The 22,308-nt window shown below is 39.8% G+C and overlaps 1 protein-coding gene across 3 annotated transcripts in view; it reads right to left on the bottom strand.

The window, feature by feature from the left end:
- The window catches only part of NDST2 (N-deacetylase and N-sulfotransferase 2), a 76,988-nt gene extending 55,958 nt beyond the window's left edge, over nucleotides 1–21,030 (bottom strand). The window contains exons 1-2 of one of the 3 annotated variants that reach the window (XM_085554421.1): nucleotides 20,965–21,030; nucleotides 9,258–9,360 (exon numbers count right to left, since the gene is read on the bottom strand). The gene's annotated coding sequence lies outside the window, so the exon portion shown is untranslated. Of the gene's footprint in view, nucleotides 1–7,834; nucleotides 8,165–9,257; nucleotides 9,361–20,964 lie in introns of those variants that run through there. The other 2 variants (XM_015866639.2, XM_015866642.3) reach the window with 2 other exon arrangements.
- Between the last annotated feature and the right edge of the window lie 1,278 nt (nucleotides 21,031–22,308).

Genomic DNA, 22,308 nt, shown 5'->3' with positions numbered 1-22,308 from the left:
AGGCATCAACAGAAAATAAAAGAGCTTCTCTTTAACCTTTCTTTTCAACTTCAAGTTGGCAGTCTTTAAAGTAAGACCCTCCCTCACTCCACAACACCTTGAGTTCTGGCTGTTGTACAGAACAACTTGAGCTTGGCAAATCCAAAACTATAAAAAGAGTGAAAAAGTTCAAAAGCATGCTCATAATTCTAGATTGAAACAAGCAAACAAAAATATAGGTCAAATATAAATAACAGTGGACAAGAAAAGAGGGTGTTAAATATTATTTAGTCAAGAGGTAAAGAAGGTATAATTCTACCTTATGTTGCTGTAGCTTTTTTCAACCAAAAATAAAGACGCCAAAGCACGTTGATAGCAAAACTTCCAAACCATCTCAAACAATAAACAAAAGGAATGCAGAAGGAGCATGGCACTTACTGTGACAAACAGACTACAGGAAAGCACGCAGCAACACTGCTCAAGTACCCAGGAGTTATGACTGCCTGAGGAGGATGATATAAATGACAGCCACCTGTGCTCACCTGTTGCATAAAAACTGAACTTACAATTGAGATATTTCTGCCTTCAGCTTTAACTTTACACCTTTCTTAAAAAATTATAAACCAGATTAAAAAGGTATCCATTAAAAATATGATGAGATACCAAATTCCTACTCCAGAAAAATCTCGTCTCTACCTTACGCTGACTGTCAGAGCAACACTGAGCTGGTACAGAACACCAGAGGATCATAAAGATCACAGTGAGTGTCTGTCAAGTGGAGAACACGGAATTTGAATGAGGATTATTTTGGGAGGACAGCCAGCCTGGTAAACTGCAGCAAGCAAACAGGAAAGGCTACTTGTTGGAGGCAGACATGCACAACAGGCTTCCAGAAACTAAACATGCCATATGTAATTAAAGCAATTTATTACAGCTATGTGGCTTCACACATTTGTAAATGCATTTTCCCCTTTTTAGTCTCAGAGTGATGTGCTTATTCATGCAAAATGAAAGGAAATATGTAAACAGCTTTGAAAATACAAGCAGAAAGTGTGAGAACGGAACATCTGATATGGCATTATCTTGCAAATGCCTCCAGATTCCTCTCTGGTCACTGTGTGGGCAGGGCAGCAAATTCCCAAGACAGAGCAGGGGTGGGCGGGAGAAAGGAACTGTAAAGCTTTTCATCATGAACTTCGTTTTGCATTTTCCTGTTCAGTGATCTACTGGAGTTCCCAGGATGCGGGAGAGCTTGTTCTAGCAAGAAGCACAGGCACAAGGAGCCTGTGAGGCTGAGGGCACCCAAGTAGGCCGTGCAAGGGAGCTGGGAGATCTGGTGGAGCGCAGTCTGAGATGGCAATGGCCCAGGTTGCCAACAGACTGCTGCCTGCCCTGCTAAGGCTGCTGCCCAGCCTCTCATTTGGATGCACCCTTAGCAATCAGTCAAGAGGAACATTAATAGCTCATGACGAAGTTCTTACAAGCTAGGAAACTCTTTCCCTAGCCCTCACATACAAAAAAATGGAAGTTACATCACTACGATTGCCTGGGCTTTCACAGACACCAAATAAGAGATGTAGGCAACAGCTCCTTGGGACAGATTAACTGAAGAGGACAATGAAGAATCTGTCTTCACAGCTATACTGACAAACAACACCTATAGGAATCCAACACTGGAGGAAAAAAAACCAAAACATTCCCATATCACACTGTACATCTGGCTGCTACAAAACAGAAGAACCATCCCACCGACCCTCTGCTCCAGCAAGCATCAAAGAATTCCCCATTACACAGCATGCTGACAGATGAAGATACTGGTAAAACTGGGGAAAAAACACCCAAAAACCTCTAGAGAAAGGACTTGTCCCTTAGGTTTTTCCTCTCAACTATCTCCTACCACCAGTTACTCATTTGCATCCTTGAGACTTCTTGTAACAATCACCAGCTCTATAGCCAACCTGACACAAGCAAGCAAGCCCTAAAGACAACAGCAGGTCTTGAAACTGGGGTATGGAAGTAATGCACAATTGCTGACAAGAGGACAATAAGCCCTAAGCAAGTAGCAGACAGACACTGTTGTAAGCTGGCTATGGACAGAGCAGTACAAAGTAACGCCCACAAGGTAGGTGCTAAAAGAAAATGGGGGAAGACACAGTTGGACAACTGGTTTATCCGAGCAGCCCACTGTTATCCAGAAAGCCTCCACAGAAGAGGGACATGGAAATGACAGAGCTGTCACTTAGCCCCAGCCCCTTTCAAAACTTCTCCCTTGTCAAGAACATCTTCATACACTGGATCCTACTAAAGCGGTAAAAGATAACATTTGAGGGTTAATTTCTGTCCCAGTTTTAGACCAGAAACATCTGGGGCACAACAGCCAGATGTAGAATCACAAAAGGTGTGAGAAAGACACAAAATTACTCTTCCATGTAAGAGAATAATGATGAAACATGCAAAACCAAAGCACAGTAGAAAGACGAATCATGGACTGCGATCACGGTGAGTTACAAACCAGAGAACCTATCACATTAATTAGGTAGGAAAACGTTTGTAATATGCAGAAGATTACTAAGACTCTAATGCAAACATTCACTATTAAGAGAAAAACAATCTAATCCATATGGAAACAACCTTCAATTACACAAACCATTGTACAAAATAGAAGATAGAAAAATTCATGAGAACTGTCATGTAACACTGACACTAAGCAATTGTCAGTAACAGCTGATAAAATTGTAACACCAGCGAACAGCAAATATATCTATTTGATCTAATCAAACTAACGGTAGAAAAATTAATTTTAAAGACTTGTAGTAGCAAATGTGATCTGAAGCAGATAAAATGATGGCACTGTGAGCTTTAGATTAATAAAATCTGACTTCTTCGGCTAGAAAATGAGTTGAAATGAAGGATTTTGTGTGTGTGTGTGTGTTGTATTCACAAAGCACCCAAAACAGCTTGCACATGACCTGTGATGAGGAGACAATGTACTTAGGCAACACAAACCAATTGTAATCCAAACAATAATTTACATATATATTCCCTTCACAAGAACTGGACCAGGAAGAAGAAACAGAATGCTACATTCTATTTAAAGTTATTAAAAGCAAGGTACTGAAATGTGGAAATTATAAACACTCACTGTTTATGTAAACATACGTATATAAATGGTTGTTAATTAATTACTAACTTTAAAAAAAAAAAAAAGGAAAAAACAGACACCTTCCTTTATTGCGCTGTGTGCTCAATAGTGACAGTAAAGTGCAACTTAAGTTAAATAAACTTGTATAAGGAATTAAAAGGTGAGAAGTAGAAAAAGAATTATCTCCCCTCTGACACACTGGTCAGTTCTTTACCCTATAACAACAGCAGAACATGGAAGTCATGGATTGAAATTGCTTGAGAAGAAATAACAAAGAAAACAATGTAAAGTCTGCTTGCACTCTCTCTCTCAAAATAACAAAGGAGATGGGTTCAAGAAAGACACAAAGTCCAAAAGATTCAAAGAGGAGAAACCAAACAGATTAAGAGCTACTAATTTGTTCTCCTAACAAAAGAACAGGGGAACACACAGTGAAACTCAGAAACACAATGAAACTACATTGTGTAGTTTCTGCTTTACTGAAAGCAGTAAAGGCATAGGGGAAAAAAAACTGGCTGATTTGAGATTACATAACTTCTACAATATACACCATTAGCTGCTAGTCCTCATCTGACACTAACAATGATGTCAAAAATAGCATAAAATACTAATATTTATCATAAGCATATCTGAATTAATATTAATAAACATCACAAAGCACCAAAGCTCGTCTGCTACAAGGCACACGTTTTCTGCTCCTGAAGGCTCACAATAAACATCCAGGAAAAGTGTAAATTAATCACCTTCTACACATCTTTTTTCTTAAACAGTAAAAGCTGGTAACAGAAGGACTTTGAATCTTGATGGAAAGATGCTCTGATCTGCATGCATTGGAAGAGACATAAAAGCAGTGGTTTCTTCTGCAGGCAGAACATGTTTGTAAATTACACCACTGCAGTCACAGTGATGTAAAGTCTTATGAAGTGTAACATACACATGCAGAAAAAAGAAGAGTGTGTAGTTTAAAGATAAGAAGAGAGAAAACAGAAATATATATAGGTAAAGCTGCAACAAAAGATGAGAAAAAAGCCTGGAAGAGTGCTCTTATTTTTTGAAATTTTTTTTGTTTGTTTGTTTGTTTTTGGAGGTATTTTGAACATTTCTTGAGAGTCCTTCCTAAGCATGAGTAGCAACACAAGAAGGTAATAACTTTGACAGCTTATGAAGTTAGGGGTGGAGGCTGTTATTGCTGACCTGAGACAGGACAAGCTACATGGTGCCACAAAAAAGATGATTTATTACTTATTCTTTTAATTTAGGAATAATAGAGTATAAAGGAAGGGGCAGTACATTCAAAACACTGGGTCTAAGAAGTGATGTTGGCAGCAAATTTCCAAATGGCAATGGCAGCAGAAATGCAGCATTTTCTCAGGCAAGAGAGTGAGGACATTGCTTTTTTCTCTCAGAAAAATAATGGGAACAAAAAAAAATACATGGTTACAGTGCAGACAAACAGACCTACCTGCAAAGTTCTGTATTAATTCCAGTTACAGGCTTGAGTAATGGGTAGTGACCAAAAAGGAAGCTTTTTTCCCCCTCTCAAGCTCTAATGGAAAAGAAGACTATATAAACACAGGAAAACAAACAGTTGGAGTTTCAGAACTTCAAAACACTCCCAGCATAACAGCAAAATCAGATAATGGCCATATGAAAACAAAATGGCTGAGGTCTCTAATGAAAGCTATGAAGACTAAATGGACCGTCAACAGAGAATATCTTCATTGAGCCTTGCTACTTTAAGTAGTCCTCCAACTGGGAACAAGCATTGTTCTAACAGCGGATGTAGGTACTCAGCAAGACTACGGTGAAAAATGCAAGATATGAACCAAAATATAAATGTCCTCCCGCAACCACAGTAGTGAAGGTACAGGAAAAAAAGCTATACAGAAGAACACACAAGAACACAGATGCCATCTTGAATTTAGCATTAAGGATGCTGTACAGCAGATAGGAACTAGAAACAACCAAGAGAATTAGCAACAGAATTATTGCCAAAATCACGTTAAGCATGTCTCCGACAAGGTGAAAGAGTGACACGTAGAAGCACCAGCAATATGTTATATTCATCCCCCTCTGATGGAAATAAATGACCTCTGAATGCAAAATATACCAGAGCAGTGAACTGGGTTAGAGTAACAGATCTATTTCAGATATACATTCTGTGATCTCTCCATTACCCTTATTAATATATTAAATACTTAAGCAAAGCTGGAAAATGATCAGCCAAACTTCAGCAGCAATCATTTTCTGGATAGTCCTCTTGATCTTCTAGAGAGCATAAAATGATATAGTGTGAAAAATGTTTCAGACAGCTCTACCAATATAAATTCTTAACACTTTTCCTTGAAGTTCCCACATAAGAACAGTATTAATCTAAAAGCCATATTCTTTTCTTAACTGCTCCAGTCCTTAATTCATATACCTTAACATTTCTACTGTAACTGAATGGTAAGGACAGACATACTTGAAAATGTTTTGGTACCAGCAGTACAGCCTCTTTCTTCAGCAACAGCTGCTTGAGAAGTTGAAAAGTTACATATATGTACACAGACATACAAAGGTTTGAAGTGAATGAAATCTGGATGCAAGGAGCTTGCATTAAGAAAAAACAACAGGCAGGAAACAGGCAAATTCTGCCTGATGGCTTTATGCCTGCTGCTGTATAAGCTGTTCCCCTCACTTTGCATCCATTTAATTTCATAAATCCACACCAGCAACAAGAAACAGTGGCCACCACCACTATCTCCTATTGCTGGTCCTACAAAAAGTATAGGGAGATAGGAGATACAGAATGGGACTTTGGCTGTTTGCCATGCGCTGTTCACCAGCACTGTGTGGTCAGCTGGGACACCTGCGAAAATAAAATACCTCCATCAAAAAAAGAAACACTCTAACCTTGCGCTCTCATGACCTTTCCAACTGTTTCAGCTTCAGAGGGGATAGGGATCAGGACAGTAGCTATTCCACCAGAAACAACTCATTTGGCACAATGCCTCATAGTCTGATGGTACCTCAAGGGCTAGATGCATCAAGGGAGGATGAACAAGAAGCTGGGGGTGACCTCAGACTACAATCATGCGGTGTAGACCCACTGTATCTGAACTTTCCAAGCAAAGCTGCATGTTGGTGATGAAATACACGGACAGTTATAGACAAGGTGAGTGATGAATTAGGTTCAATGGCCATTCAAGGGTCCAGTCAGGAGCAAAAGGAGACCAGGACAGGAAAGGACAGGAGACACATCACCTACTGTGTAGTTTCAATGCTTATTCAGAAAACAAGGTTGGAGACAAAAGAAGAGACAGGCACACCCACCACACTACTCAGGCTACAACCCATGATGATTGAATACCCAAGTCTGAGCTTGAGGCCTGTGCCCAAAGCTCACAGTGTCACAGTGTGCAGACAGGGGTCCTGGCTGAGGCTGCTCCAGGCACTGCTGCATTCAAGATTAACATGAAGCTGGTTTCTGTAGCCTCTGACTGAAAGGAAGGACTGTGTACATTACATCTGAAGGGACAGACAAATCATGTGCCAAAGATTTGTTATCAAGAATGGTTTATATTTGCACATTCTACTGTCCCAATAGGAATATATGCAAAATTACAGATAGCTGAAAGCAGTTTCCCCCATGGAAACACACAAAAATATATATATGTAAGAGCAGCTTTTCCTACTAATTATGTACACACATTCCAGTCAAACACTGGTTATTTTTTTTCCCCACTTTAGCCACTCTGAAGTGCTCTCTCCTACTGGCCTTTCCATTCCAGTGCAATCTCCACTCAACTATATCTTAAACTGTGGGAAGCAGTGCTGTGCCTCCAGCAATCACCATCCCAAGTGCTATAAAACTCTCTCAACAATACAAGCAATACACCCGTCTGTGTTTCTCAGATGCTTTGCTATTGTCTCTCATACAGCCTCCTAGGGCAAACATAAGGGAAGGGAGCCCCACCTGCAAATGAAAACAGTCCTGGAAGTTCAGAGGTGGGAAAACAGTGAGGAGGTATGTCATGAGCAAGCAAACCTAACAGAAGATAACATCTTCTGAACCAATTCCTTCCATATAAGCAGTGCTGGGCTTGTCTACCACTGGCTTCACAACTTTTAGAAATTTCCTCTGTTTCACTGCTGCCAGTGCCTGCAGGAGCTGCTGTGTAAAGTGCTGGTCCCTACCAGTTTCCCAAGCACAGCCATTATGTGTTCACACCAGTTTGAATGAGAGATGCTCATTTCCCTTTTACCTGGAAGAAATTTACAATCATGGTTCAAAGTCTGAAAACAGGAATTACATACTTCTCTGCATACATGAGAGTATAGTTTTATTTCACATGTTTCAATTAGGCCATGAAGAATAATAATATGGATGCAGAAAAACAACAGCATTCTGCCATGCGCTGATTTTTACCACAAAGTGCAATAAATTTTAAATTATCAATTGAAAACCATATTCCTAGACTTCCTTTTTGGTCAAATAGCTTAAAAATAAAAAAGTACACCAAGTTGTTATCAATTCTCAGCCAACAGTTGCAACACACTGGCCTCTACCTTACCTCCACATAGCTCTAATTTCAAAGCCTGCTTAGAACTCTACAAATACCGACATTATTAAGCATAGCAGGCACACTGAACACCCAAACGGAGCCAGCATGCTTCATGTGAAACTCAGGCTCTGCAGTCCCTCCCCTGTTTTTCCCAGGCAATGCTTACCTGTTCTCCAGAGCAAGACTTTCCTGTCACACTTCTTCTGACAGAGGAGTGGTGCGTGTCTGCTTTCTCATCCTCTGACTACTGCTTTCTATTTCCCAATCACTTTCCCCATTTACAGACTGCAATGGAGGCTAAGCACATAGCTTCTTTGTTTCAAGTCCCCGCCTGGCACCTTACCCCTCACAGCTCTGCGGGCAGCCTCCCAATTGCCATGGGAAGGACCTGGCAGCTGAACTGAAATCCCAGCGAGGCTTTCCTGCCGGTGTGCAGAGGTAAACGGGGACCCCACCACTGCTGACTGTGCTGGGGGCGGGCACGGGGCTCCTGCCTGACTGCACCGCCTTGTGTCATTTTAAAGAGACTGTAACCGAGGTTTCTTTAAACTGGCAGCATATAAGGAATTTGCAAGTATTACCTACAGAAGGACGGAACTTCCCTATAAAGCAATACAGAAATCATTCACGAAATTAAAAAAAAGAGCAGATATGCTACAAAAACTCTGCCTCATAAGATTACACAGGCAGGCAGTGGAAAAACCTAGACTGCCAATGCCCTTCCAAGGAGACTTTTTGGGTCTTCTGGCATCTTTTTCACTGCAATTCGTTACAGATCACATATACTGATTGACACCGTAGCAACAATACCACGTTAAAGAAATTATCTGCTATCACAGCAGTGGTTGTAAAGATATGCCCTAAATGAACAATGCTGAAGATTTAACTGCTTAACTATTAAATGTTCAGCATACTCCAAATATAAGACAAAACTTTCAATACAGTTTCTCAGCATCACCCAAAAGCCTCCATTAGTAACATTTGGATTTCAAAAGTATCCAGCTGTATCTGTCAGCAAAAAGAAATGCTCAGCAGCCTTGAATGGGTAAAACAGCAACAGCTCATTTTTCATGCAGCTACAAAGCTACACAATCAAGAGCACAGTCCTAGAAGGACAACCTTCACAAGTCTTCACAGCTATTATTTTCTCTCACTCCATCCTAAAGAGCCCTCTTATGAGGAGGTTACAATAACCCAGTTTAGCACTAATAATTGCTGTGTTTTGTGCATCATCTTTCTTTTTGTTTTTTATTGCTGACACCCCAATAACTTTAATTTCTAGAGACATACACTGTGCACTAAGGCTCTTCATTCCAAGCACTTTTAACCGAATTATCATTAAGATTTATGTCAGGTGGCAAATGCATCAAATTCATGACACAAATAAATTCTTGGTACAAACAAAGCAACTCCCTCCAGCCCATACAACACATGCTTTCCAAAGTTAAATTTGCAGAATGCTATTTTACATAAAAGTCATACAGCTTAGCTTCTAGATAACAACATTTAACACATCACCCCTGACCGTGATTTTTTTATAAGAGGAAAAGTAAAAAGGAGGAATAAGCCTGTGAAAGCACTGGGCTCACCTGTGTTCTGTGCTCAGAAGTCATTCAGTGCTTGGCATGGATACTGATTTTTCCACTGTGAATTCTCTTTTCCTGCCTCCAAAGTAACATATTTCAGTCCTACCTACAAAAGGTACATACAGTAAATCAAAGTTTGTGCACCAGCAGAGAACACTATTTACAGTTACCTTCTCTGCTCCCTTCCCAAAGTTGCTCTTAGCTGCTGAGTGAGGTCATTCTCTGCTTGTTTGCCATAATCTGTTTTACATTCTGGATACTTGCTGTCAAACCTCAGAGGAGCTGGGCAATGGACAGGGAGTAAAAGCTGGATATAAGAGTCCTCCTCAGCACAAATATCCCAGATCAATTACCTATATAGATCCATTGCATTAAAAGCCTCATGTTTCTGAGCCCTTCCTAAAAGCTCCCTTGAGCACACAGTCCAACTGTACATAACAATGGGATAAGTTAAAAACAGGAGGCAAGAGAAGATGTGATAGAAACAGGAAAAAACAAGAACTCTAAACACGAGGGGTTTGCCTAAGAAAAAGCACACAGGCTCAAAGAAACAATCATAAACACAGCAACATCTACTGTAACCAGGCTGGAATTATAGATTTCTGGTATGTGATCTACGAATCATTGAGAAGACTTGGAGACTACAGTCAATCCAAACACGCCAAAGTCTTCTATGGCAAAGCATCAGCTGGAAAGCTTAGAGCACTAGCTCATCTTGCAGCTACAAGGTGTACCTTTTGATACTTGGAAGACATACTTCATGAGGAAAGGAAAGCTACAGAGGGACCTCAGGACCTTGTACATAAGTTCAAGTGCTCTTTGCATTTCTTCCCTGCAGAGTACTCTTGAGCACTCTTACCTTAGTTCAGAGTTGAAATATGTTTTTTCCCCGTTCAGATATGCTTCGATTCCCTCAGCACGCTGTCAAAATTATTACTTTGACAAGAAACTTTCAATATATCACCACAGGGTTAATTTCCTTTTACCTTCTACTATAAGAGTGCAGAGTGCTCAGCTTGGCTCAAAGGGCATGAATAATGTAAGAGGACTCCACTAGGAGGACCATTAATGCCTCAGAAAGGCTTCTATGGATTCTCTCACCAGTTCTCACTTGCCGTATCTTTCACTTCCATTAAACGTTATAGCACCAGCACTAAATCAAACCCAAAGCTCTCTCACAGCTAGCAGCTCCCCATGGGCAGTGCCACCAACAGACTGCAGGGACTGAGGAGTCAGAGGGGTCAGGAGGGGAGAGCTCTGCAGACCCTGGTAAGCCAGCCAGCTTACCCAGCTGACCCCAACAAGCACTGCCAAAGGAGGCAGAAGCTGCATAGCCACAGTCCCACTCCTCCACTCATTTCACAGCCCAAACAACAGAGAGTAGGCTTGGAGAAGGGAATCTGCTACCTGCAAAACACTGTCAAAGAAATGTAGCTTATTGCTACATTATTGTCAAGGAAAAGTAGCTTATATGTTATGGCTACTAACAGCAGATCTTCAGCTTGCATTCAGAATGGGCAACCAGCTGGGCCTACGACTAGCAGTTCTCTGAAAACAAACAGACAAACAAACAGCCCTTCCTGCACTGCACACTACATGCACAGTGACTGACATCATTACAAAACCATGCCCTCAACATGGCCTGCTCCCCATTGCTCCTCAGCTTCTCTAACATTTGCCTTCAGTAATGAAATATTACAACCTTCATTTAAATAAATTCCCTTCCCTCCCCATCTCTGAATTATTTAAAGACTCAAAAATGCAAGAAATAGTTTTAAAACTTGGAAAAAGTACTCATCTCTTCCAAGAATGGCTGAGATCCAACTGAACTATCTCATAATACAACATGGCCATTGACCTTAACACATGACTCATTTCATATTAAGTTTGGGAAAATTTGACAATAAAATGAGTTGCAGTTACAAGGAAATCCAGCCAGGTGCACAGAGCAGAGGGAAATGGTGAGTCTGAATGTTATCAGATGAGCCACAAACTTGATACATCACACGTCTATGAAATTACATATCGTTCTTAATTGGATATTCCAAATCAAATCAGGAAAACACAACCAGAATTACAGGAAATACTAGGATCTTGGGCAAATTGCCTTCAGTGTCTGCTCTCAGTTACGGTATCTGTAAAATACGATCAATAAATGTAATCATTAAGTAAATGTTAAATGTGATTTGTCTAATTCTTTAGCAGAAAAAAATTAGGCAGTGACTTGCTTAGAGTTTTTTTTTTTTATTTGCTTTGCACTATATTACAACTATAACACAATTTACAAATGCTGAAGAGGCTGTAAAATGGAAGCTGGAAAATGCATTACAGGCACAGAAACTGAATATAGAAAAAAAATCCTTAGATTTGCATATGCACAATTATAACTGGGATTAGCTTTCTCTACATATGTAAACTGCAGTAATAAAATATATAAAAGCAAATGGTGAGGACATAAGGAGAAATGTCTTTACTCATAGTTGTGAGCCTAACTCTGCATACAGAAAAGGCTATCTTCTGTATTTGAATTACCAGTTACTCTGGCACAGTCTGTATGTTTTCAGTGATGCTGCAAGTAGGCACAAAACAGTAATTTAAGGGAAAGAAAGGAAATCACAACTATATTCTAGGTCAATAAAACAACTTTAATGGAAAATGAAAGAGGAAAGGCATGAAGAGCACTGAAGAATCTAAGACTGGCTGCAAAAGATTACTTAAAAGTAGTTCAGAGCTGAGGTTGGAAATATTTTGCATCTCCAGAGGCACCTGTTCCAACCTTTAGAGGGTTAACTCAGACCTTCTGCAAGCTATGTAAACAGAGCTCCATGGAGTGAAGTACGCAAGTAGACTGTGTCATACATTAAAAACTGTACTGCAAGACAACTGTTGAAGTTACAAAATGTCCTGTAGCTCTTTACAGCTACAAATTTGCTTTGGTCATAATATTAACCTAATCTGCTTTCCCAGTATCCATCATGGTTGTGCGAAGTGCTCTGAAATGAAAGATGCCATATAAGTGCAAAATATTAACACAACACACTCAACTGGGACATGCTATAGTAGGATGGCTCCTTCATTGAGACATCTGTTAAGAAACTGATTTGGCCAAATCACACTGTGTGATAATGACTGCCATTTAATCAAGATAGTATTAACATAAATTTTAACGTGTCAAGCAGCTTAATGGTAAATTACTGAATGTTAAACAGTTGTGGAATTTTATACCCTGGTCTTTTAATAAACAAGTTCTCAAAGTAAAATGTGCAGTTTCTTCAGCGTGCTGTCAGTAAGAGCCATATATAATCAGAAATAGATCTGAAATCAAGTGATGCAAGACTTGACATCATTTTTAAAAGGTTCAGTACTGAAACAGTCTTCATTTTCAAACTATGAAATCTTTAACATATCTAGATGTGTTTATAACTAGGAATTAATACATGATAGTTTGTCTTTGTAAATACATGACATTGTTATGTGTGCGTTCAACACCGTACAGTTCTTCACACTGTGCTTTATTCACTTGTAAAGGAAGGAAAATTCCAGAATCCAATATTAATTATATACTTGTATGGTATCAAGTCATATGCTGTTTCTGTTCACATCCCCTTTAAACAATAACAAGGGGCAAATAACTGACCTATGGAGATACTTCACAAATTGAAAGCTCGCTGGTCTTCCAGGCAGCAGAAAATGATTAGACTGGTACGTGTACCTGAGTTCGAAAGAGTCTTGCTACCCACAGAAGGTGCCACATTTTAACATAAGAAAAGAGGTAGTATAATGTTTATTTCCTATTTCAGTGGAGCAATTAAACACAGCATTTCCCTTCCCTACAATACTACAATGAACACTTTGACAGAAGACTAGGCTTATTAATGTAACATGCACAAAAGAAATGTCTATGAGCAGCTGCACAGAAGAACGCACATCTGGTTTTGTACTCCATATGAGCACATGCATGAAGAAGACATAAGTCCTGCATCATTACAGGAACATGCACAAAGAGCTAAAATGATCACTGCTAAGGTCAGTTTCAAGACTTTCATTCACATAGCTTAGACTGAGCCAACCTTTTCAACACAATCATTTTTGTAACACTGAAACCCACAATTAAGTAGGACTCGCTTATTCCACTGACACTCCATAACTAGGGCAGCTTCAGCGACGGTCACGTTCTCTGCACCCCTCTCATGACCCATGCCAGCACAAAGACAAGAAGGCCAAGGCCAAGCTTTTACACAAGTCCAATTCTCAAAGCAACAGCCACCTTTGGGGGGGGGGGCAGAAGGGGAGGGCAGAGAAAGTGTGCTGTTGCTGCGGAAACAGAGCACAAAAATACTAATAGATCACACAGCTCTGGAAGGATCAAGCACACTGGCAAACAGATATTGGAACTTCCTCTAACATGCAGGGAGGGTTAGGACAGGGAACAGACTCAGCCTAGATGTCTCCATTATCTCTCAGAATTTAGGGGATCAGTGCCAGCTTTTCAAAAGTAAGTCCCTCACTACACTTAGTGCGGAAAGGTACCTTGTTTTTGAAAACATTTACTCATGTTTGGAACTAGGAAGAGGATAAATTGCAGATTGCTTAAATTTCTGATAGGCATATTAATACAGAATCCAGAACACGGTGTATGACAGAGGACTACTGAAATGCATGGGCCTGCCCCAAGAATTCACAGGCTGAATTCAGAAGTGATGCTGGTGAATGGTAAAAGAGAAAACTAACCTACATCCTGGCAGAGTTCTTCTGTTCCTTATTCTCTAGAAGATGAAAGGGAATAAATAGAATGCAATCATATAATTAATCATATAATTAAAGACGGCGTGATAATTAACATGTAAAAATGTCTGAAGTAAGACCACATACGCAACATCAATATGAAACATCTTTTGAATCACTAGACTTTAAAGCTACTCTTGTGCATAAACGTAGTTCTATTTGTCTTCCCATTCCCTTTGAGATCCCCAAACTGCATAACCTGTTCATACCCAGAACTACACGATCACACAGTCTGTGGTTTAGTCAGACAGAACTGTAGTTAAACACAGTATTAATGAGAACATCACATACACAAAAGCCAGCTACAGGTTTTCAAGATGAAAGGAACTGCCAAGTACAAACACTGTAACTACTCATACTATCAAAGATCAGGCAAAACCAGTAACCAGCTGGTTTTGGAGTTTTGACACTCCAAAATACTGGGATGTTTTAAACCTCAGACAGAGATATCAGAGGATTCCAAAAGGTTAGAAATGCGTTTAGCTTATCAATGCTACAGTGCTACCAGGCATTAATTCCCCCAACTCTGAGTCTTCCTGTCTTCCTTCTTATCCCCATAAAACATCTCATATTAAAAGAAACTAGACACTAGCAAGCTAGAAGAATGATTTATTTTACAAGGGTGTTGTGAAGCTTAATTCATGTTTGTAAAGCCCTTTGTATTGTGCCTTTCATCTACTGTGGGAACCTCAGAGTATTATCAATAAGGTCTTTTCTACAGTAGAAAGGCTTTGCTAAAATAGCTATACTAACAAATCTGCCTAGTCGAGATGTGGTTTACTCAGGCAAAATGGTTATTTTGCCAGAACTGCTAATACCAGTTCCCTGAAAAAAAAAAAAGAAAAAAAAATATTTTACTGGCAGCAGCACATTTTCAGTCGCATCAAACTGGGCAGGATATTGTATATCAACAAAGGTAATTTCTGCAGAATCTAAACAAATCATGGCTATGCCAGCAAAGCCCTGAATGCTAATTCTGGTCAGTGCATTTTGGATACTGCAGATAAAGATGTGCATTTATCGTTTCCACAATACAAATTCTCTGCACTCATTTATTCATGTGAATTAGCTAGAAGCAACAAGGCCCTCTGTGAAGAGACCCCTTTAACAGCAATATACTTGACTTTTTTTTGGAAAAAAAAATAATTTGGGGATTATTGTTTTTCTTCTTTGTAGCAAGAAGCTAAAAAATAAAATGCATTAAGATAAAGCCATGGTCAGTTATGTTCTGCCAAAAGGAAAAGAATGGAATACTAACGGAGCCAGAATGAAGGCCTAGAAAGGATTTTTATGACTGTAATGAACAATCTGCAGTACAAGAAAGTAGTTTATGTCATTTTTTAAACATGCTATTATTACTATCTTCTCTTCAAAACCCCAGCTTCCTCATGCAAGCTTACAGCAATATGAAGTGCCCAGTTGTTATTTGTACCCTAATAAAGGTGGAGAGGTGCCGCAATGTCAAGTTCCCAAATGACCAGTAGCCATTTTCTTTCTAGACATATTTAGTCACCCTGAGTCTGAAATAGCAGCAAGTAGAGTGTTTACATTTTGTTTTCTAACATTCCCACATCTTGCTGGAAGTCTACAGACATTCTTATCACCTAAGGGTTTGCTTACAGAAGGGAAGGAAGCTCATCTCTCTCATGTTTCTGGAAGGCTTCTTCCCCATATATCACTATACTTTTTTTCCCAATGGATGTGTCCGTATCTATCTACAGTAGCAGTCTTCCAGCACTCACATACACAATGGTTTAACACAGTATGGTAGAGCTATATTTCAGGTCAGAAACTAACTAAATGTTATAAAAAAACTAATTGAGTTCAGACGTGCTAGAACCTGGAATGGAGTTTGAAATCCAAACATAGAAATTGCTACAGGTAAGAAAAGTAAGTTACTTTACAATATAGAAAATGTTTTCTATTTGAAAGATGGGTTTCATTAACAAGATTTGTGCAGTACTCAATTGCTTTCCATTGAAAGGTAAAGCGAAATCTACTTTAAAGCAAAACATGAAACTTCATCTTCTCCGCTATTAAGACAAATTAGCTACAATAAATTAGTCAGCAATGTCTTATTTACCACATTAGCAGTATAGAATCCTCCGCTCACAGAACTACTCAATGTGCTGTTTTACCTAAGAATTATTTATGTGACATCTCTCAAACAATAAGCATAAGAAGTAGTCATTTCTAATTGTTACATGTTCTCCACAATGTTTACTCAGTCACTGAAGTATCCATCTATGTAAGATGCAGAACATCACTAACCAAAAGACCAGACTTGTTTTTTTTGAGCCAAGGCCAGAAATGACAAGGTTCAGATGAGAGCCAAACAACAAGAAAGCTGTGCAGTCAGCTAAGCCATATGCCAAAGCTGTAGTACTAAACTGTTGGACTTCCTTGCATTCAGTTAAGTACTTTCTTGTCATGAGAGCATAGAATAAAAACTGGATCATGTTTCCTCTTCCCACTAGCATAAATTTTGCATGTAAGCAGCTGCTCCTAATCAATTGCAAGTTAGATATTAACACTTTAAATGACATGAGAATTTATGTCACAGCCCACTTTTAAAATCCATAGAAAAGATTCTCCTCACTAGCTCTGTGCCGTAGGTCAGAACACACTCTATTTGCACACTCCACAGCATGGCAGCCATGCTACCCCTCCATCCTCCACAGCATCCCCTTATGATACAACCAAAAAGGTTTACATGAAGATCAAGTACAGAAGCAAGCATTACACAGTTACTACACTTCCAGCTAAATAAGTTCATTCTTGTCTTTGGAATACTCAGTAGAAAAATTTAAGGTTATCCACCTTTAAAAGGAAAGCTGTCCTGCCCACTGTTTCTTCCCATTTCAGTTAATTCTCTGTTTCAGCTCTTTCCTTCTTCTTCCTGCCTCGTACCCCTGCTTTGGCCTCTGATCACACCGACTGATTCCTTGGTTCCTTCCCAGGAACAGAGCTGACGGAGAATTTGCAGAGTCAAGCGTGTAATGTTTCTGTATGAATCGGGCTCTGGCTACGCAAAACTGCTTCCTTGCTGAGCGTGTCATGGAACAGCAAATATGTGGAGGCTGAGGCCAGGCTTCCCGGTGGAAGGTCACCTACTCAGAAATGTCCCACCACAAGTGACAGATATCCCACATTTATCATTTTAAAGTTCAAATACACTTCAAGGCCAACCTTTTTTCTTCCACTTCTCTGTGTTAGAAGGGGAATAGAATGCTAAGGGTTCTTTTTGCTCTTACTTTTCTTAAGTTTCGCAACCACTCCAAAGTTTCTGTAGGGGTAGAACTGAAAATTCCAGAATAGAAATGACAGATACTTGACATTATCAGCAGTATCGTTCTATACTGAAGTATGAAGCTGCAATCACAAGAGAAATGCAGAGTTACATGAGAAGCCTACAGATGAAGTACAGATGTAGAGCTACCTGCAAGCAGGGTTCTATGGTAAATAACACAACTGGGAAAAAAATACACAACTGAAGATGTATTCATTTTGCACAAAGGGCTGCAGTACAACCCAAAATCAAGAATTTCTTGCATATTAAGCAGTGTTTTAAAAGTCAACCATAAATACACTGTTTTGTTCTTTTTGAAGTAAAATGCAAACACAAACTGAATGGGGGACTGATCAGCAAGTCCAGATATTCATCTGCATGTGCTATTTCTTGGATTGCAAAATAGGGGGCTTTAAAGGCAGCTGCATTTATTTTACAGTTCATTTCTTCACCTATCTTTGAAGGGAAGGCAGCAGATCAGTCTCTGATTACATGCAAAGTATCTAAGACAAATCAGCAGTCCTAACTGAGGAAAATATATATACACAGTATTTTGGAAACTACTTGTCTTTTGGCTTCTAAAAACAGCATGGAGATTCCATTTGCCCTCATCTGTTAAACAACAGCACACCTATATGCTGGTTTGTGATTTCTTTTGCAAAGGAAGGGAGCAGTTACTCTGTAGCTGAAAGTTGATCAGAAAAAGACTATCTTTAGATGAAATATGCAGAACATTTAAAATGCAGGTGCCACCTTTAGCAAAATATCATCACTTCTAACATTTCATTTCCACACACACTTTATTTAAAAACAATTATTCAATAAGATATGTTTCTTGAAAAAGCTGTAAAACAAATAGTTGAGGACCAAAATGGTATAGAATGTGTCACATTTCTGCCTCCCTGGGATGTATGCCCGTGCCAGTACCTCTCACAAGACTACTAAAACCTATATCCAAACTAGTAAACAAACCCACTGTATGGAAATCTGCAACATGACCATAGAAAAGCTGATCCTGAATTAATTTTAGAGTCATAAGATGCAAAGAGGTGAAGAAAAAAAATCAGCCCCATATAGTCATCTGAATGCCTCTATTGTCTCTTTCGTCACACTAAAGTTCGCTTTGTTGTTGTTTTCATCTTTCTTTTCAAAATAGCCTCCTGCAGTTTTAAGCTAAAGATCTTCCTGGAGCTTCTATGCGACAGCTGTAGTATCTTAGCCATCTGTTTAATTTATATTTGCTAATGCAGCTCCTGCTGCTTTCAACTGACAGCTTTTTTCTCTCTTATTACCCCCACACGGGAATCATTGAACTCGCCAAAGTTTTCCTGTAGTCTCAGATGTCAAATCAAGTCTGGTGACAAAAGGTGATGAATGAGGCTCCTATGCACCTCCCTTTCATTTTATTAAAAATATGAAAATTTCAAAGGAGGTTTTATGTTACTTCTTTAAAGAAAAACTATAAAGAAAAAGAAAGGAACGGGCACAGAAACAAAGAGGGAAATCGTAAAGAGAAATCATAGCCCCTTCCTGTCAACATGATAATTCTGTGGGAAGGTTGAGGCTGAAGGATCTGTAAGATCATCATTATCCATCAGAAGAATATCCATTCCTTACCCACTCACTAAGGCCACAATTCAACCTCTTCAGTCATCTGTCCCACCTACCAAGCTAATGACTTGGCTGACCAATGACTTCCCCTCACTTGCAATCAATCATAGAACATCCTGAGATGAAAGGGACCCACAAGGACCATCAAGTCCTGGTTTCAGCACTCCGCAGGCCAGAAGAATTCACAAGACATAGAACCAAAGCCCACATGTTGCAATGCCAGTAGTTGCTGCCATCCTATAAAACCTTCTGCAGAAAGGTGTGGGGGCTGCACCCTGTTCTATTAAGGAACACTGGATAAAGGCACAAATCACCTCCTGACACAGTTGCCAACCTTATACAGTAAGCACAGATATTACTGTCCCTGCAATTCCTCTGCAGCATGATATCAGGAAGATAAAGGAGTCCATCCCTGCCAAAAAGTGACACAAAACTTCAAAATTTAACATAGATAGTCCTGTTCTGCTAAAAATCAAATTAGCTGAATCATGGCGAACTCTGCAATGCCTGTCCCAAGTGATGGAACACCACACTCAGTGACGACTAATGCCAATCCAGGAACAGGTAGACACATCAAACACAAAGAGCTACACAAAAAGCCAATCCTAAAGTGTGACTGTTCATTACTAATCCTCCCCTTTCAAAGCATACTGATTACCTGAAGCAGTACTCAGAAACATGAAATGAGCATATCCCAAAGGCCTGGAAGATGTATGCTTTCTGGTACCAGACATGGTCCATCACAGCAATTGATAAGAAGCTAGCAGGGATGTATATCTGAGGGAATGCTTGGAAGATAAAAAGTCATAATCTCTTATTACCACCACTGTTCCCAGAAGATGATGAGAAATTAAATCGATTGCTCTGACATTACACTCCAGGAGCTGACTCTAGCAACCACAAAGAATGCTTTAACTCTTATGCTGTGCTAAGACTTTTTGTTTTAGTTGTCCTCATTTCCGCTAAGCTATCCAGATTACAGAGGGGAAACAGAAGAACAGAGAAGTGAGATTAGGAAGGAAAGAATTAAGACATCTGGAGAACGAAGACACAAACATGCAAGAAGCTTTTCTATTCTGGCAGTACGCTGCAAATATTCATTCCAAAACTCAATCTTTCAATGATGTGCATGACTTAGTGTTTTGTTTCACAACAGCCTCAGAATCATTCCCACATGCCCTGAATAGAGCAGGACTTTATCCAGCATTACAGATCTACTACTCTGTAATTTAAGAAAGGCCGGGTAAGTACATGATGCACTCGTGCTTGGAAGAACATGAATATCAATGCAACAAATGGGAAGGAACTTGTGACAGTTCCCTATCTCATGCACAGTCATCCCACAGAAGTTTGGAGGATAAAGTCACTTAAAACATTTTTGAAATACAGAAAACAACTGCCAAAAATAACTACTGGTGCACTCTGGAGAAGCTTACTGCTTCATTTTTGTATCCTTACTTCTTGAAGAACCGCGTACAGAAGAAAAGCATATTGTATCAAACAAAAAAGCGAAAAAGGCTAAAATCTAAAACAACCTTAGGCCTAATGTACTAACAGCTACAGCACACAAGTTGTTACAGCCATTCCTAACCAGCACCTTGCCCTAGAGCTAGACAAGCTGACTTCAGTTTTCCTTCTGTATCACAGCCTTACCATCTGTACAAGGAAGTGCTGATGCACTTCAGTACTAACATACAGCTCTACAGATATACAGCATGGATTCTAAGATTTATGATACAGTGACAATACCAAGAAAAATAAAATCACCTCACAGGTAACACAGGCTTGAAAACACAAAGAGTCACTACTCAGCTTCTGTTGATTACTTGTACTTTATAACATTCCATAAACAGCAATCAAGGAAGCATTAGACTATAATAATGTAGAAACAGATTAATATCCTAAGTCACAGAAAAGTATTCTTATGACTTTTATAAACATACTGAACAAATGAATCACAACATAGGAATTCTGTCCACCATGCTTCTCAGGCCAAAATTATCTTTGATATCAATTCTTCCTTACCTTGCATACGCACAGTCTAAGAAGAGCTGTGTTATATCAGATGCAGACTGAGTGAAAACTCCACCAACCTGAGGAGAGAAGAAACATCATGTAAATATGTCTACCTGACAGTGTATGGCAGCAACATCTTCTGCATGTTCTCTGGCCATGTACAGTATCCACTACAACATCTGCATTACTGCAGTTTCCAGTTCAGGAAATTACAGTGAAGCAGATCTGATTCTGGTGCTTTGACTTTAATCCACTTTTGCATGCTTGCTAGAACCCTGGAGGATGCAAAAACGCATCTGTGACTCTTCAGGCCAGAGGAATAATTTAATCCACCAGAAATTATCTAAAAGTGGAAAAAAAAAAAAAAAAAAAAAAAAAAAAAAGATCGAAGAAGAATTGTAAGTAAGGCAAAATATCCTACTTATTTTTCAGCCAGATTTTTCTGTTTTCCTTCTTTCGGCGTTGACCACTATTTTGACTAGTCTCTGACCACAAGCTCTAGTAGGGAAAAGAGCCTCTGCCATGTGCCACCGCTCAGCCTGGCGCACCACACTGTGCTGCTAAACAGAGGCTGAGCTGCAGACTGATAAGACCACGCACTTCCAAACGAAAGTAGAACAGCCGAGAGCAGCAAGGTGACCAGACGATGCCTTACTCAATGTGACGCTTTTACAAACCTGGTATATCCAATTTTTCAAAACCAGATGCAGGAAACAAAAACTCCACTGTAAGAAGACACCAGATTTCACAACCATCAAAAAGAGTTAATTTCCTCTCTGTCAGCTACTACTACCCAAGGATAGAACAATATTTTTCTACCCATTAGCAGCAAACAAGAAAATATCTGCATTGCCTCCTGCAGTTTCAGGGTGCTGATGCACCTCCCCCTTCAAAGGCAGGTTGAGGGAGTTGGGCTTGTTCAGCCTGAAGAAAAGAAGGCTGCAGGGTGACCTCACTGCAGCCTTTCAGTACCTAAAGGGTAAACAGGATGGGAGTCAGCTCATTGCAAGGGTAGATAATAGAAGGACACGGGTAAATGTTTTTAAGTTGAAAGACAGAAGATTTAGGTTGGACATCAGGGGGAAGTTCTATACTGTGAGAGCAGTGAGATGCTGGCACAGGCTGCCCAGAGAGGTTGTGGGTGCTCCATCCCTGGAGGTGTTCAAGGTCAGGCTGGATGGGGCCCTGGGCAGCCTGGTCTAGTATTAAATGTGAACTGATAGCCCCTGCCTGTGGATTGGGGATTGAAGCTTCATGATCCTTGAGGTCCCTTCCAACCCAGGCCATTCTGTGATTCTGTGGAGGTTATGTTTATCATAAGTACTGTCTTCATATATATCTCCCTTTGGACAT

The sequence above is a fragment of the Coturnix japonica genome, chromosome 8, assembly GCF_054131305.1.
Source record: "Coturnix japonica strain WE chromosome 8, WE-NBRP24, whole genome shotgun sequence".
NCBI lineage: Eukaryota > Metazoa > Chordata > Aves > Galliformes > Phasianidae > Coturnix > Coturnix japonica.
The sequence above is the reverse complement of the archived record's forward strand: the minus strand, read 5'-3'. Positions and strand labels throughout refer to the sequence as shown.